The sequence below is a fragment of the Sphaeramia orbicularis genome, chromosome 20 (assembly GCF_902148855.1).
Source record: "Sphaeramia orbicularis chromosome 20, fSphaOr1.1, whole genome shotgun sequence".
NCBI classification, from domain to species: Eukaryota; Metazoa; Chordata; class Actinopteri; order Kurtiformes; family Apogonidae; genus Sphaeramia; species Sphaeramia orbicularis.
In genome coordinates this window covers 25,823,706-25,841,010 of record NC_043976.1, presented here as the reverse complement: position 1 = coordinate 25,841,010, position 17,305 = coordinate 25,823,706, and positions in this window count along the sequence as shown.

Genomic DNA, 17,305 nt, shown 5'->3' with positions numbered 1-17,305 from the left:
GGTTTGTTCCATCGATGCTATTGAAAACTTTTGGTACAGTGATATTAGGGGTTTGATGAGGATGATAAGAAAAAAATATGTGTATCCTGTGACTGAGGGTGAGCAAAGCAATCAAAGCTAACAACAGACTCCTCTTCATCTGTGTCATTTGTGACTAGTGGTTCAGGGTTGTGCTGCTGAGCTGCTCCTCTGTCATCAGCAGACTCTGCTCTCCCTTTCACTCTTCCTCCAGTTTCTCTAGACTCGCCTGCACCTGGATCACAATAAAAAATAATATCTACAGACATTTTGACTTACTGAACCAGTTCAGATCTTTACACTGGCTAAATATGCAGGCTTATTTAATATGACTTTATACTATTGCCTTTCAGTTGTGGGCTTTGTGTATTTACTGTCTCACTTTTAATAATAAAAATTAAAATAGGTCAGGACTATGGTTTGGGTATAGAAAGTGGTTTTACTGGAACTAATGCTTGTTCACACAGTCTGTTCCAACAGCTCACCTTTTCCTTCCATACTGACAGGAACAATCCCCTCATCACTACTGGCTCCTGGCTCCGCTTCTGACACTAAAGCACAGTTTTAAAATGCTCATAATTCTCAGCACAAATCTTCTATTTTCAAAGCCTTGGTGTCAGTTTCATTCATGTAGTGCTGAATCCTGGAGCATCTCAGAGCACCTTTCATACTGAACAGGCCTACACCATACTCTTCATTGGAGCCTATTTCTTCTAATCCTCTTCCCTCTCTGAGCAGTCCTACCTGCCCACTCTGGACTTGTGGGCTCATGGCAGGTGCTGGATCTGGTTTCTGAATCTGAGAAGCTACAAGACAAAGTTTCCCACTTTCGTGGCGTCGCATCATACTATTATTTAAATGACATAACGTTATGTTCCACGTCACAATGCCACACAATTCACTGACTCGATAATTAAGTAACTTGAAAGGTGGTTTACCCGGTTCATCGTCCTTATTAGTTGTTTCCAACCGGGAGGTCGTTTTTGTGAAAAAGTTGCAGATTTTGGCACATTTGGCTGCGTTTGCTTCCAGAGCTTTCCTCTTTTTAATTCTTGCCTTCTCCACACCACCCTTGCTCTTTCTATTATCCATGTTTCAAACAGCAAACACAGCTGACCATCGACATAGCCTACAGAGCACAGATCGTAAAAGCTCCACAGCTACAGTATAGAGCTACTAACCGTATGCAAGGAGATGTTACGCCAGGTCACGGTGTGTCCGCAAAAAAAAAAAACAGGAAGAAAACAAACAGTTTACTAGTAGAGGGGGTGGGGCCCAGGAACAGCAGCTGCAGATTACGTGGTCAACTCAGTGCTATGACTGAACACCGGCCCCCAAAAAATGAATAAATAAAATATTAAATACATATTTAAAGTGAACTCCGGCCCTCGCGGCCCAAATATTATACCGGCCCACCGGGAATTGTCCCGGTCCTCCCGATTAGCCAGTCCGGGCCTGGGGGTGGTGTATGGGGGGTGGAGCAGTTCAACAGTCTCAGCCACAGAGAGCACAGATTTTAAGAATACGTTTTAAAGCTTTTGTTTATAAAAAGGTTAAACTAAGGTAATTACCCTGTAGGGAAATCTGATCTCTATATTTTCCATCCATGATCCAATGATAATGGACTATGCAGAGTATTAAAACAGAACAGTTTTTAACCCTCAAAGACCTACAACTATTTTTGGCCTTTTAACCTTTCCTAGGAGTTTTTTTTGTACCCTTAGAAGGTTAACCTTTGCATTTTGTGTTTTTCAGTGAAAATTAGGCATTTTCCCATATTTAATTTACTGATCATATAGCTGTTCATAAAAACTGAGTGTAAATTCAAAGGTTATTAAATAAAAACAGAGAAAAAGGACTTTTTTCAGCAAAAAACATTAACTGAACATAAAAATAAGTGTCTACAACCAAAATTTCATGCATACATCATGAATAGTGCAAAGAATATTTGTCAAACTACATGGGTTTTATTGGTGACACACTGTCATCAGAAACAGATGGAAAAAATGTCTAGTGTGTTTAAAAACAGATTTCCTCAATTCTTCTTTCCTCACATCTCTCCCTTGTATTGGATGTAGAGCTGAGAAGAAGGAACCAAGAAGATATTTTAGTCTGATGAGAAGCAGTAGGAGAAAATTCTAGTCAATTAAATGTGAATTATTTTCTTAGCTGAGACATGCATTGTCATATTAGAGATCAGTCTGTGCTCGTCTCAATCTCGGTCAAGACAACTGTTGGGTAAAAACAGCTACCTATGTAATGTGTAATTTATTCAATGACCTAATATAAAAGCCTCATGGAAGTGTTCATTTGGAGTTTGAGTACTTTAGTATGCAGTTGCAGCTGAAACAGACCTACGTAACATTGTAGTGCTTTTGTGTTTTGAGTGCTATCTGACTGGGCGTTGGGCACATAAAAGTAAAGTACATATCTCCTCCGCATAAGTCTAAGCACCTTAAATATATTTGTTTTATCAGATTTCTGATAAAGAGATTAACTGGTTTGGCCATGTCGTACAATATCATATTGCTCACTGTGTACCTGATCTGATCTGGTCTTGACTTGGTCTCAGTTCAGATGGTCTTCTTTACAACACTAGTATCTACAGGTGTTAAATGATTTTATATACAATGTGAATGCGTTCATAGTACGACAGAGAAATGTTTTGTAAAAATGCCATGTGATCTTTCTATTGCTGTTTTATTGATCTCTTGAAAATTAAATGAAGTTGAATCAGCAAGGATTAAAATTCTACTGAGTATGAGTCAAAGGCCCGTCAGTCCAGTCAGTTCAGTCAAAAATAACATTTGAATGAGACCTACTGTATGTGAACACTAACACTAATTGCACTGTTTTTCTGTTTTAGTAATTTTATTTAAAAGATTTATTTTTACAAGAATGTTTATTAAAATCTATGTTAATGCCACTTTTATGATAAATCAAAGGGTTTAAAGTTTGGTGCTTCCACAAAGGTACAGTATGAAGGGTTTTGTGTATCATGCATATTGTAAAAAGTTCAAAAGAAAGATATATTTTTTATTATTGTGCTACAAAAAATTTTATTGGGTGGTGCAGTGGTTCGCACTCATGCCTCACAGCAAGAAGGTCCTGGGTTCGACTCCAACACCAGTCGACGGGGGGTGGGACCTTTCTGTGTGGAGTTTGCATGTTCTCCCCATGTCTGCGTGGGTTCTCTCCGGGTACTCTGGCTTCCTCCCACCATCCAAAGACATGCACTGATAGGTTAATTGGTTAATCTAAATTGTCCATAGGTGTGAATGTGAGAGTGATTGTTTGTCTCTATATGTCAGTCCTGCGATGAACTGGCAAAATGTCCAGGGTGTACCCCGCCTTCGCCCATAAGTAGCTGGGATAGGCTCCAAGCGACCCCCATGACCCTAGTGAGGATAAAGCAGGTTCAGATAATGAATGAATGAATGAATGAATGAAAAAAATTTATTGGCTTGACTATACTTTTATTATGATGTTTTTAACACAATAAAATGCCTCATTTTTCCTTTTAAGCAAATTTATTTCCTGTTCCTTTACCTGTTCTACAGTTCTGTTAAATTGTACAAAACTCTAAGCTGCGTCTGTATCTGAGTGATATCAGTTTATAACATAAAGGGTGTGTCTTCTACGGTAAATGCTTCTGTTTCTGTTTCTGTTTGTTTCTGTTTCTCATTTCTGGACTCATTTGAGGACACTTAATTGTATATTTCATAAGCCTAAATAATTTTTCATATCAAAATGGACTTTTTCAGTCTCGGATTTGCCATTAGTGTAATGGTCAAAACTGTGAGAAAATCCAGGAGGCGTTCTTTACTGAAGACAATGAGGAAAAGGAGCCAGTATATCACTGAGACTCAAGACAAGGCTTGGCCATGAGTCACAAATGAAAGAAAAGAGGTGGAGGACTTGGAAACCACCATCATAGTTGCAAATATCCATCATGTATTCTTGCACAGAAAGATGATATGGCGGATCTTTCTGTGTTTGTTATCAGCAAAAGCTTCCAAACAATTGAAATCAACTCAAACTTCTGAGAAGCACTCATTGGATAACGTGAGTTTACGTGAGTTATGCTTGCAAGGTTCACCAAATGGTATGGCTCCATACCCAGACTTCTTCTTCTTCTTCGATTTTTACTGGCAGTTGGTGAACCTTGCAACCATAACTCACGTAAACTCACGTAAACTCACGTCAGGTACAAGAACGAGCAAAGCCTAACGCAGCCGGAATGAGGGCGCCTGTGAGCCTGAGCCCAGGGCAGACTGAGCCCAGGAACACAAACCCTGGTTTTACAGACAAATCCCGCTGCGCATTTGTGGATCTCTCTCGGCAGAAGTGTAGCAAAATTCACGTGTGTAAAGAGAGCCAATCGAGAAGCCGCTTGACTTGTAACCAATGATTTGTCTGTATTTCTGGGTCTTGTAGTGAAAATACTTTGACTTTTCAAATCTGATTACACACACACAAGTTGTTTTACACATTTGCAGATTGTTGTACAGACACTCAAATCTCATCACGTATTTACAGATTCATTTACACATTTGCAAATCCGACTGCGCATTGCAAATAATATTGCTACAGGCAGATATCTCGAGCAGACCCAGGCTCCTGAAGGATGGCTGTCTGCCTTGACCAGTTGGGGTTAAAGAGAGAGAGTAAAGGAGGAGAAAAGAGAGAGCGATAGAGGTATAGAGAGACCGGGGGGGGGGCATGGAGTACTTTATGATGAATACATAGAGTGTAATCGGTTTGTGGTGGCCCTGGGTCAGGTGGGAGACTAAAAAGCCTTTTTGAACAGGAGGGTTTTGAGGTGTTTCTTAAAGCTCTCTACAGAGTCCATGGACCGTAGGTGTAGAGGCAGGTCATTCCATAGACGTGGTGCCACAGCTTTAAAAGACCTGTCACCGCGTGTGCTAAAACAGGTGCGTGGAACCATCAGCAGGTGCTGTCCTGAAGACCTCAAGCTACGAGTCGAGCTGTAGGGCTGGATCAGGGAAGCAATGTATACAGAGGCCTGGCCATGTAGGGCCCGGAAAGTTAGCACAAGAATTTTGAAACGAAGACGATATAGAACAGGGAGCCAGTGGAGAGATTTAAGAATGGGAGTGATGTGGGTTCTCCTGTTTGTGCGGGTCAGGAGCCTGGCAGCAGAGTTCTGGACAAACTGTAGACGGGCCAGCTCCTTCTTATTTAAGCATATAAACAGGCTGTTGCAGTAGTCTAAGCGAGAAGACACAAAAGCGTGAACAATCATCTCGAGCTTTAGTCAGTAATATTACACATACAGTATTTACCTTCAATCAGTAATATTACACATACAGTATTTACTTTCAGTCAGTAATATTACACATACAGTATTTACTTTCAGTCAGTAATATTACACATACCGTATTTACCTTCAGTCAGTAATATTACATACATTTACCTTCAATCAGAAGTAGATTCAAGATTCAAAGCATTTATTGTCATGTGAACAGTAAAGAACCGGGTTTCTCTGTACAATGAAAATCTTACTTTGCGGTCCACACTGAATGCCACAAGAATTTAAGATAAGTATAAAAGTATAAGTGTAAAAAAAATTGGAATAGAATAATTTAACTGGGAGTTACACAACCAAAAAAAAAGTGGCATTTCAAAAATGGCATGTAAGCAAAAACGAGTATAAAAATATAAGGTATAAACTAATATTACTAAGAGAAAAATTTTATATATATTTATTTACATAAATGTGCAACATCTGGTAATTGTGCAACCTGTCAGAGGTAAATGACATATAGCATGTGCAAAACTGCCTGAGATAGGTGAGACGTTAATGTGCAAAATTATCAGAGATAAACAGCATGAACAGTCAGAGATAGCAGTGTGATATATGATAAACAGTATGACATATAAGGAGCATTAGTATTAGTATTACATATACACTCCTGATCAAAATCTTAAGACCAGTTGAAAAATTGCGAGAATTTACATTTTTCACTGTTGGATCTCCAGAAGGTTCTAAGTAGAACTTCAAAATGCATAAAGAAGAAATGGGAGTGAGACAAAAAAAATGTATTGCATAAGCGAGAGGCATCGCTTATGCAGCTCAACATTCTGACCATGTTCAAAGAAAAAGCTGACAGATTTGACACTGAATCCACATACTTGCGCAGATTTTGGCTTTTAAAGGCTGTGGTCTTAAACTTTAGACTGGCTGATGAACAGCCTGTTTCAGTTTAATTGTTGTTTTCAATACTCAAATACATTTTTGTCTCACTCCCATTTCTTCTTTTTGCATTTTGAAATCTACTTAAAAGCTGCTTAAGATCCAACAGTCCAAAATGTAAATTCTTGCAATTTTTCAACTGGTTTTAAGATTTTGATCAGGAGTATATTTACCTTCAATCAGTAGTATTACATTAATTTACTATCAGTCAGTAGTATTACACACATTTACCTTCAGTCATGATTACACACATTTACCCTTTGTCAGTAGTATTACACATGTTTTCTTTCAGTCTGTAGTATTAGTATTGGTAGATATGTGTAATACAATGAGTGAAGGTAAATATACTGTATGTAACATTACTGACTGAAGGTAATCGTATGTAATACTACAGACAAAAGGTAAATACATGTAATACTATTTAGTTGAGGTAAATGTCATTTTGAAGATGACATTACTTAAAGCATTACTACATTAATTTAACATAATGCACAGTTATCATTACAGTCATATGTACTTGTGCATTAATGATGTGATATCAATAATAATCACTTACACATTCAGATAGTTGACAGTTTGATTTCAGTTTTCCTTTCTTGGCTTTGGCTACAACCACTGTTTCTTTCAGCTTGTTTACTATGTTCCCCTCATATCTGTTTGTTTTTGTTGTGAGAAATACGCAGCTCTAGACCTGTGTGTGTTTGTGGTCATCTGGTGTGAACTCCGCCTTGATATGTCACAACAAACTGTGATTTCAGTTATTAGGCTGAGCTCGTAACAGAAACAAATATTGAGTATTTTCAACTTGAATCATGACACAAACCTATGAAGTATATTTACATTTGTGGACTAGAGGAGCATCTCTTATTGAGCACTGCATATCATTTAGTGTTCAGTCAGTCTAATGCTTGTTTCACAAAGAATCTTTCGGTGTGAGTGAGTGTAAATGAGCCAAACCCACCCCCCCCACCATCATATGGTTGTTGGATAAACACTTCACACCTTTATGTCTTGTCTTCATTGGAGAATATGCAAGCTTATATGAGAGTGTTTTGATAACACAGAGAAAACAGTGGACACATGAGATAGATACCACCAATAAAAGCTGTCTGAACTTTGACACCAAATGTATCGGAGTTTCAATCCGTCTGCAGCTAAACAATCTGCACAACACATGAGGGAAACTTAGAGGAACATGCAAGCATTTACAGACATGTAAACTTGTACAACTACATAGTTAATGGCTGATTCCTTTAGACGTCCGTAGACACAACGTAACATACCACACCCATTTTATTTGGTAAACCTCATGACAGCGGGAATCACACTGGACGATGAGAGGGCAGATTTTTATTTATTTTTTTACTTTTCTGTGGACTTCTGCTGCAGGAGATGGTGAGTTAAGCCCTTCAGAAAAGCAAATACACGTCAAAAGGACAGATTAGTAATGAAAGAAGGGGTAGAACAGGAGGAAAAGGGTGGCCGGATGTGTACTGTTGTTAACCTCACTGCTCTTTAATGTGGTTTTATATGGCGCTCTTAGAGCTGTTGTGCCAAATTCTACTCCCTGCCGAAAATGACTCCCCCTTTCTACGTCAGCCATGAAAAGGACAATGTGGACCAAATTCACCCTGTCACAGCTTGCTGAAAAATGCTCCCTGCTCACCCTGGTTGATTAATTTTTCTCCTTTCTGACTGTAGGGTATGAAATTGATTGTGAATTAATCAACTTCTTAATACCATCATAGCTGTGTAGCAATTAATTAATTAATAAATAATAATAATAATAATAATAATAATAATAATAATAATAATAATAATAATAATAATGCTGTTATGTTTTTTATCTGTTTAATATTAAAGAATGTGCAAACTGTAAGGTATATAGAACTTTCAAAAGTTAAATCTCAGATGCATATCACACAAAATATATAGAAACAGATACTGCTGAAAACATCATCCCCAGCTTGGGATGCAGTTTTATGCAGGGAGCAGAATTCGGCACTGGGTACTGACGAAAACTGCATCTCCCATCAGAATAAGCTTGCAAAGCCGAAGGAGTGAAATGACTTTACCAGCTCACATCTGGAGTTATTCTGGTGTGGCAGGGTGAATTTAGTTCATGTTGTCCTCTTCATGGCTGATTTAGGAAGGGGGAGCTGTTTTTGGCAGCTGCTGCGTGATGTAGTTTTCAGCAGGGAGTAAAATTTGGCACAACAGGTGCAAGTTGTGGTGTATCTGAAATGGGTGTTTATGTTGCACTTTAATGAATGATCAGAAATGTAGACATGTGAAGAATGAGTTGTTGGCTCCAGGGAATATGGTGACAGTCAGTAGCAAAGATGATTTTTTTGTTGTGGCAGGTTTAATCTCCCAAAAATATGACATAGTAAGTACCTACTATAATGTAGGTCAGTAAGCCACACCGCAGTGCTGAACTGAAGGAGCTGCATGTTTGGGGAAATTGTAGCTTTATATTTCTACTTCACCTCAGAGTTAATACTGTACTTTTTAATGCACTTTCTATGACAGCTTTACTTCCTTTTAATGTGTGTGTGGATAATTGTCATGTTCAGTGTTGAAATCTTCTAATTATTCTATATGTCAACATTAACCAAAAACAAAGACAAAAGTGACAAATAGAAAACACAATCTATTTCTTAACTTCTATCTCGTTGTGAGATTTATCTAATGCTGCCACTGTTTGTTAAACTGGATATTAAGGACATATATATCAAATATCAAGGGAAAAAAATAACATTATCAGTGTTAGCGTGTTCTTTTGTTGGAAGCTCCAAGAAAAAGTCCAGATTCTTTTAGGTCTTATTTTTATAAATTTATTGTTGACTTGATCTGATCACAAACAAAATATTACTCAGCTGAGGATCCACACCCCAAACGGGGAAATGGACCCAGACATTCCAATGCAGATCACTTTTATAATCCTTGTAAACTGATCTTCAGACTCTGGGCTGACCCCCTTGTGCTAGGTGGGCTGGGTCACAGAAAATGGACTGGTGTCATCTGACTCTAAAGTCAAGCAGATAAAACCCCATATTGACAATGTTTTCCTCTTATCTCCTGTTGTTTACGTTCATCTGTGGACATGTGTATTTAAAAGATCATAAATCTGTTAGTTTAGTATGTGACCAAGATGCAACCTATCCAAAGAACTTTAACACTGACCAGTGAAACAAAGAAAATCGAGTGACACAAAAGAATCCTAACTAATACTGACTAATACTAATACTGACTGATATGTGATTAAACTTAAGAATTCAACTCTCTAAATTAAAATGATATTTCATCAGCAACATGTCTCAAAAAGCTTGGGACAGGGGCAGCAAAAGGCTGGAAAAGCAAGTGGTGCTGTAAGTTGGAGGGGCATTCTGCAACCAATTAAGTAAACTAGCAAAAGGTCAATAATATGATTGGGTATAAAAAAAAAGAGTATCTGTGAGAGGTAGAGTCTCTGAGAATTAAAGATGGGTAAATTTTCTTTATCTTTAGATTGTCTTTAGATTGTGATACAGTACATAATGAAATAAAATCAAAGCTGGTTAATTTCTCACAGCAACATTCGACTCAAACTCTAAACGTAAATCTTAAACCAGCTCTATATGAAGCACTTCTTTTTCAGTCCTATGAGTTTTTAACAGACCAACACATAAAAAGGCTTTTCTCTTGTAAAGCAGAAGATTAAACAGCGTTTTGACTCAGAATCAAATCTAAAGAGACTATGTGGTTTATAAATACAAAACAACAGAGAGTTTTCAAGGAAATGTCCGGAGCAAGGTTCGTACTTTCATTTTCAGAGGCATGAAGCAAAACTTGAATTTCAACCTGCCAATGCTTCACATTCCTTTCAAACATTTCCTTGATACAGCAGCCACAACAACAGCAGTCATTCATGTAAATTTACTACAGCTTATGCTACAACAAAACGATCATGAAATACAACATTTCACATGATACGATTTAACTGGCTATTAAACAATTTTAATAGGGTCTAATAGGGTTTTAAAACTCTACTATTATGATTTTAACATGTGGTTGAACATCTGACCTCCATCTGTATTTATGGCATCTCACGCCATGTTTTTGTTGAGTGGAGGAATCTAACTAAAAGCATTTACTCTACAATTTTAGTGAGTTACATACCATTTTGATATACTTTTATTTTTTATATTCTTATACCATACAATATTGTACTGTATAATTAATACACCTAGTATTAAGAATTTAATATTTTCTCCACATTACTAATTACAACATTTAAAAAAAATCTTACTTGTAGTTATTTGCGTACAGCAAACAATTGCAAAATATTTTCTATTATACATACATATATTTTACAATATATGTATATTTAATAGTAAAACTCATGATGGAGGAGTTGTACATCGTGGTATTTCTACTCTGACTTAAAAGATCTGGGTAGTACTTTTTAACTGTACTGTGAAACCTGATGAATGACTGCAACTCAAATCATTTGAAGAAATTGTTTGCTTGAAATCACATGAGTTTAGTAACACAAATAATTTAAGCATGAAAAATATTTGATTTGGGTACACGTAACTCAAGCCTTTCTCACTGGTTAAATAAAGATGATACACTCATTCAGTTAAACTCATTTGAATTAAGTAAGATTAACTGAAACACAGAGCATTGCATCATGGGTCATCATTTTTAACCTGGTGCATTGATCACATACTGAATCCCAGTTAAACTTTATCAGGAGTAAATCATATTGTCACAATCATTTCATGAGAAGAGGTAAAAATATTTTATTCCAACTTTATGGACAACAGTGTAAATGTAAAAACAGATGTCCACAATAGAGAGGAGGATTAGGACTACTAAATATTTATCAATAATATTTTGCCTATAATTGAAGATATTACATGGGCTCCGTGATCTCAGGTCATGTCTTATTCATTTTTAAATGTATTTAAGATTCTTGTTCTAGTCTTATGGTCTATGTTCATCACCTCCAGGTTTTGTCTTCCTGGTGAGTCTACCTTCCCTCCTGTCTGATTACCCACCCCTCCCTAATGTAGTGTATCTGTGTTTTGTTATCCCCTCTCTCTCCTCTTCTCTGTCAGCTCATCTTGTCTGTTTCACTGGCAGCTTCCTAGTGTTTAACCTTGTGTTTACTGACTTTGCTTGTATTTTTATCTGTTTTTTGCCTTAGTGACCTTGTACCTCTGCCTGATTATTTCCTAGTGATTGCTGACCCTGCTTGTATTTTCGACCAAGTTTTCTGCCCTACAGGCTGTGCACCTCTGCCTGATTTATTCTGGTTGTTTTTTCTTAATAAACTGCCCTTCACTTCGTCTGTACTCACTGAGTCTGTAAGTATATTTACTAGAATCAGCTAGGAGCTCCAGCACCTGGACTAAACCATATCATGAAAAAAGGGCGGGGGAGACGGGGTTCAGAAGTTGAATGGATATTATTTATTTTTGCCTACAACAAAACAAAACTAATGAGAAGAGCAAATATGTTTATTGTTCCTTGTGATGGCTGTGCCCACAGCCACACAAAAGGTTGCAGCAGCCACATTCACCAACACCACCACATGTTGAATTATGTTGAGCCGCAGTCACTTAGTATACATACAACACTCATTGTTTTTTGTTTAAAATTGATTTATTAGCACTTTGATAATACACAGTCACTAGATGGAACTTGCACATTTAGTTTACATTGTTTGTCATTTTGCTATTATTTTTTTCTTTTCTTTGAGTTACCCTGGCTGCTGGGTGGCATTTCCTGCTGCAGACAACAGGTGGGGCTGAGGGCATAGCAGGGTTTCATGGTGAAGTCCCTCCCATGGACCAGACCAAGAGCGTACATCAGAGGGGGGATTAGGGTTTCTTTGTGCTAGTTTTAGTTTATGTCTATTTACTTTCCCCCTGTGTGTTAACTGGTTTGCTCTACTAGTATATACAGGGCATTCCATAAGTCTCCATACATAGGAAAAATAAACGTTTCTTGACATAAACCATTTTTATTCATATAATATGCTCTATATGACAGCCATTTTGTCGGGAACACATTTCAATGCGTGTCCTCCACTGCTGAAGAACTATAAAGAAGAAATATAAAGAAATACATGTTAGAACCATGGAATGTATTATGTCTCCTATGTATGGAGACTTATGGGACACCCTGTTTATTGCCTCAGTGTCTCAGTCTGGGAGGTCTGTTATTTGAGTTGATGTCTGGTTTTGTTAGCATGTTTCTTCAGTAGAGCTATATTTTGTTGACCTCTTTTAAGGGCCCTATAACTCCTTTTTCAGTTATCTGTTTTGTAAAGATTTTTTCTGGGAAATAAATTCCTTTTTCCAGAACTTTAAACCTGTGTTTTGTGCTTTGACTGCTTGGTCCATGACATTCCTTGTGAATCAAACATTCACATTCATATGGCGATAGATTAATAATTTTCACAAAAATATTTGACAAATGTTCTACTTTTTTCTAGGATCCCTGTCAGTCATGGGCCCTTAGAGGCTTCATCATCACTTTTCTCCTCCTTGTGGTGCCCTTGTGTATTATATAGTATTATAGTCTCAACGGGGGGGCCAGAGCTCACAAGGGGCCTAAAGGTGGCAGCAAATGTCTTTAAGAAAAACACTGGAAAATACAATGGCAAAGTAATAAGAGGGGCGACACAGTTGTGCAGTGGTTAGCACTGTTGCCTCATGGCAATATATATATGATAGGTTAATTGGTCAGCATAAAAACATTGCTCATTGGTGTGAATGTGAGACTGATTTGTTGTTCATTTCTATATGTCGGCCCTGTGATGAACTGGCGAGTCTGTACCCCGTTGGTAGCTGGGGTAGACTCCAGCACCCCCCCTGTGACCCTAGTGAGGGTAAAGTTCAGAAAACAAACAACTATCTAACTATAACTAAACAAAGAATTGGTCTGCAGTGCTTCATTTGTGTAAAAAAACTGCCAAACCCCATTAAAAAAATTGATCAAAATGTAGTGTTGGGCAGTAGCATGGCTGTGCACTTCATTGAGGTCCCCGTCATCCAGATCTCTGTATTTATTTCTTCATGTATTGTGTACATGAATAAAAGTAGTGAACTGCTTCGAAGGACTTCACTGCAGCAAAGACTTTAACACCAACATCAGACACGTTTCCCTGCAGTGTTTGTGTGTTTGTCTTTGTCGCCTGTAGGGGGCACCTGGAATTTTTTTATTAGACATAGGGGGCTTTGGCAACAGAAAGGTTGAGAACCACTGGTAGAGAGTATTTGTAAAGCTAAATCATTCGATCACTGGTCTCCAGTTTCTGCCTTTACATTACATTTATTCATGTTTCTTCTTCACTGAGGATTCTGTTGGTGTCTGCAAATTGGCGTTTTAAGAGTCTCATGTAGACCAGCTCTAAATGTAAACAGTCATGAGAGAACTTTTGTTATGATGTGGCGCTATATAAATAAAATTTCATTGACTGATTGATCAGTTGGTTGATTGATGATATGAAAAACTTCTATGATAAAGGACTTGCTTTCCTTTTTTCAATCAACTTTCTCCATGTGCTGCAGATAACTGTGAAAACTTTTCAACATATTTTGTATTTAATTTGTTGTTCTCTTTATATGCTGCTGTTATAATTGATTTTAACTTTATCTGAACCTGAATTCAAGTCTCTCCATATGACATGTTTCAGATGATACCAAGGTGTCCTGCATTTTCATGAGGCCCTGCATCCTGCCATGCAGCTTCCGCAGTGGCATTGAAGTCATCCACTGGGTTAAGGAACCATCAAACATACAAGTATACTCCTACTATGACAAAAGTGCCCAGCTCTCACAGCAAGATGTCCATTTCAAAGGCAGAACATCTCTGTTTGGGGATACAGTCTCTGGAGGAAACGCTTCATTGCAACTCAGAGAAGTGGAGGTTCAGGATGAGGGACGATACAAGTGCTACACCCGCATCGGTGAAGACACTAAAGACTCATTTATCAGCCTGAAAGTGGATGGTAAGACAAGTATAATGAAGCGTTTTATCATGTTACCCAAAAAAAATTCCAAAATAAGATGAAACAGATACAGTTTACTCCAAAAGAAATTTTTATTTCACATTTCAGATGATTCAAACAGCATACATTTCACTGCAGTTAGATGTTATTTCCCACGTTGTCACTCAGTAAATTCCTGCTTTGATACTTTTGCAGCTCCAGTGGATAAAGTTGACATTGATGAAGTAGAAAACAGGATTTTCTGCAGTTCAGAGGGGATCTACCCAAAACCAGAGCTCACCTGGTCCATCAGTCCTTCATCTACTGAGACTGAGCAGAACAAACCCACAGTCCTGCAGAATGACCAGAAGCTGTACACCATCAGCAGCTATCTGATGCCCTTAGATAACATCACAGATGTGAAATACAGCTGCAACATCAGTACTCAAAACAGCTGGAGGAGAGCCACTTTAGTTACATCAGGTAGATGTATGTTTTATCCAATTTCATTTGCAGCATCTGGGGATGTTTGTTGATGTGGTAATTCATCCTTCTGCATCAGCAAAATTATTCACAGCAGTTATTTGTGTTATTAAGCCACAAACTGGAATATAAATTAGTTTAATTTAACACACAGTGGGAATTATTTGCTTTGGTGTGTCTCTCAGTTAACAGATACAGCAATTTTTGATTGACATAACAATGAGTAATGTAGATTCACTACTTCTGTTATCTTTCACACTGATAGCTCTAAACCAGGGGTGTCAAACATATGACCCATTGGCTAAAACCTGCTCTGACCAGTCCAATCCAACCCGCTGAATAAATGTGCGAAGTGCAGTTAAGTGTCAAAATCATTCAGGGGCCACATACAGCCCAGTTTGATCTCAACTGAGCTGAAACAGCAACATACCAGCACAATAACCTATAAATAATGATAGTATAATAATAATATAATGAATAATCATTAATGATAAAAAAAAAAGTCTCTTTGTAGTGTAAAAAATTTAAATGACATTGTGACAATGTTAACATTTCCAAACTATCCTTTCACAAAAAATGTGGGTAAGAAATGCAGTGAATGAAGTTGGAATAAATGAAATGATTGTGACAATATGATTTATTCTTGATAGATAAAGTGTAAGTGGGACTCAGCATGTAATCATTGCATCAAGTCAAAGGTGATTACTGATGTGCTTAAATAGGAATAAATGTGTCTGAAAACAAAGGGTGACACGGTGGTGCAGTGGTTAGCACTCGTGCCTGGGTTCGATTCGATTCCAACACCAGTTGACAGGGGTGGGACCTTTCTGTGTGGAGTTTGCATGTTCCCCCCGTGTCTGCGTGGGTTCTCTCCGGGTACTCCGGCTTCCTCCCACCATCCAAAGACATGCACTGATAGGTGAATTGGTTAATCTAAATTGCCCATAGGTGTGAATGTGAGAGTGATTGTTTGTCTCTATGTGTCAGCCCTACGATGAACTGGCGACATGTCCAGGGTGTACCCCGCCTTCGCCCCCATGTAACTGGAATAGGCTCCAAGTGACCCTACTGAGGATAAAGCAGGTTCAGAAAATGAATGAAAATTATTCCAACTTTATGGGCAACAGGGTATGAACACCCTGAAATGTCTTAAGACAAGTAAGTGTAATTTTAACAATATTATAACTTGTAATGCACATGTATAGAAGATAATTTGAGGCAGAATAGTTAGAATTCCATTTATTTTTCTTAAGAAATTTCAGGTTGTTCATATTTACCTCCGCCAAGGAGGTTATATTTTTGCCAGGGTTTGTTTGTTTGTTTGTTTGTCTGTTTGTTTGTTTGTTTGTTTGTCTGTCCGTTAGTGTGCAACATAACTCAAAAAGTTATGGACAGATTTGGATGACATTTTCAGGGTTTGTTGGAAATGGGATAAGGAAGAAATGATTAAATTTTGGTGGTGATCGGGGGTGGGGGGGCCCACGGGGGGGGCCACTGATCAGCCTTGGCGGAGGTCTGTGCTCTCCGAGTGCTTCTAGTTGTTCATGTTATTCAATTTAAAAAAAAAAAAAAAGATAATTTATAAATGTAATTTTATTTTACTTTTCTGCACTCAAATGTAGAAAAAAAATGAAGTTGACATTATTTATAGATTATTATGCTGTTACTTTACTTTACCACTGGAGATTGAATCAGGTTATATGTGGCCCCTGAACTAAAATGAGTTTGACACCGCTGCCCCAAACAGTTGTTTTCACGTAATTTCTAGTGTTTATTCATGTTGTGTCATTTAATTCTAGTGAAACAGACAAAAGTAGTCTTAACTTAGTAAACGGGATATGATGTCATTGACAGGTGACATCATTAAATAGACCATTACAGTGAACAGATGTTGAACATTTGATGTAATTTAAGTACACAAATAAAATACAGAAATACAGGTTTAGCTGTTTATAGACATTTTTATCTGGAAATCATACCAGCTGCATGAGATGCGCATTTTCACGTTTTATTTCATGGTATTTTGTGGTTTTTGGAGGGAATTATTTATCATTTACCTAATTCAGATTATTGAGACAAACCATAATGAATTATAGGATGTCTAGGTAAATAGTTTAATATGTTCTCAAATGTTTCCACCAGAGATTTGTGATGTGATGGTTTGTTATAGTATTTTATTTTTACCACCATATTGTCTATCATTTCAAAGTCTGAGAATTTTTTTGTGCAGTTTTTATTACAATTCTTATTTTTGAATGAATTTGCATAATAATCTTTCATTACTGGCATTACTTTACCCATTATTCACAGGTTTAATTTCATGGAAAACCACACTACCAGTCTGTCGTCGATGCTGTGTCGAGCAGTAGAATTTTTTAAAATCACAAGTCAGTATCTGGAACTAAATTTATTGAACAAACTCACTGTTCTGTTGTTGTGTGTTGATTCAGATTATTTTAACAGAACAGACACTGAAATAACCATCCCCTGTGCCGCCCCACACACTTCTCTAACGAGCTTCATCTGGAGATTCAACCAAACTCACATTATTGTGAACCAGACTGGACAAGTGTCAGAAACCTGGAGTCAGAAGGTGAAGGTGT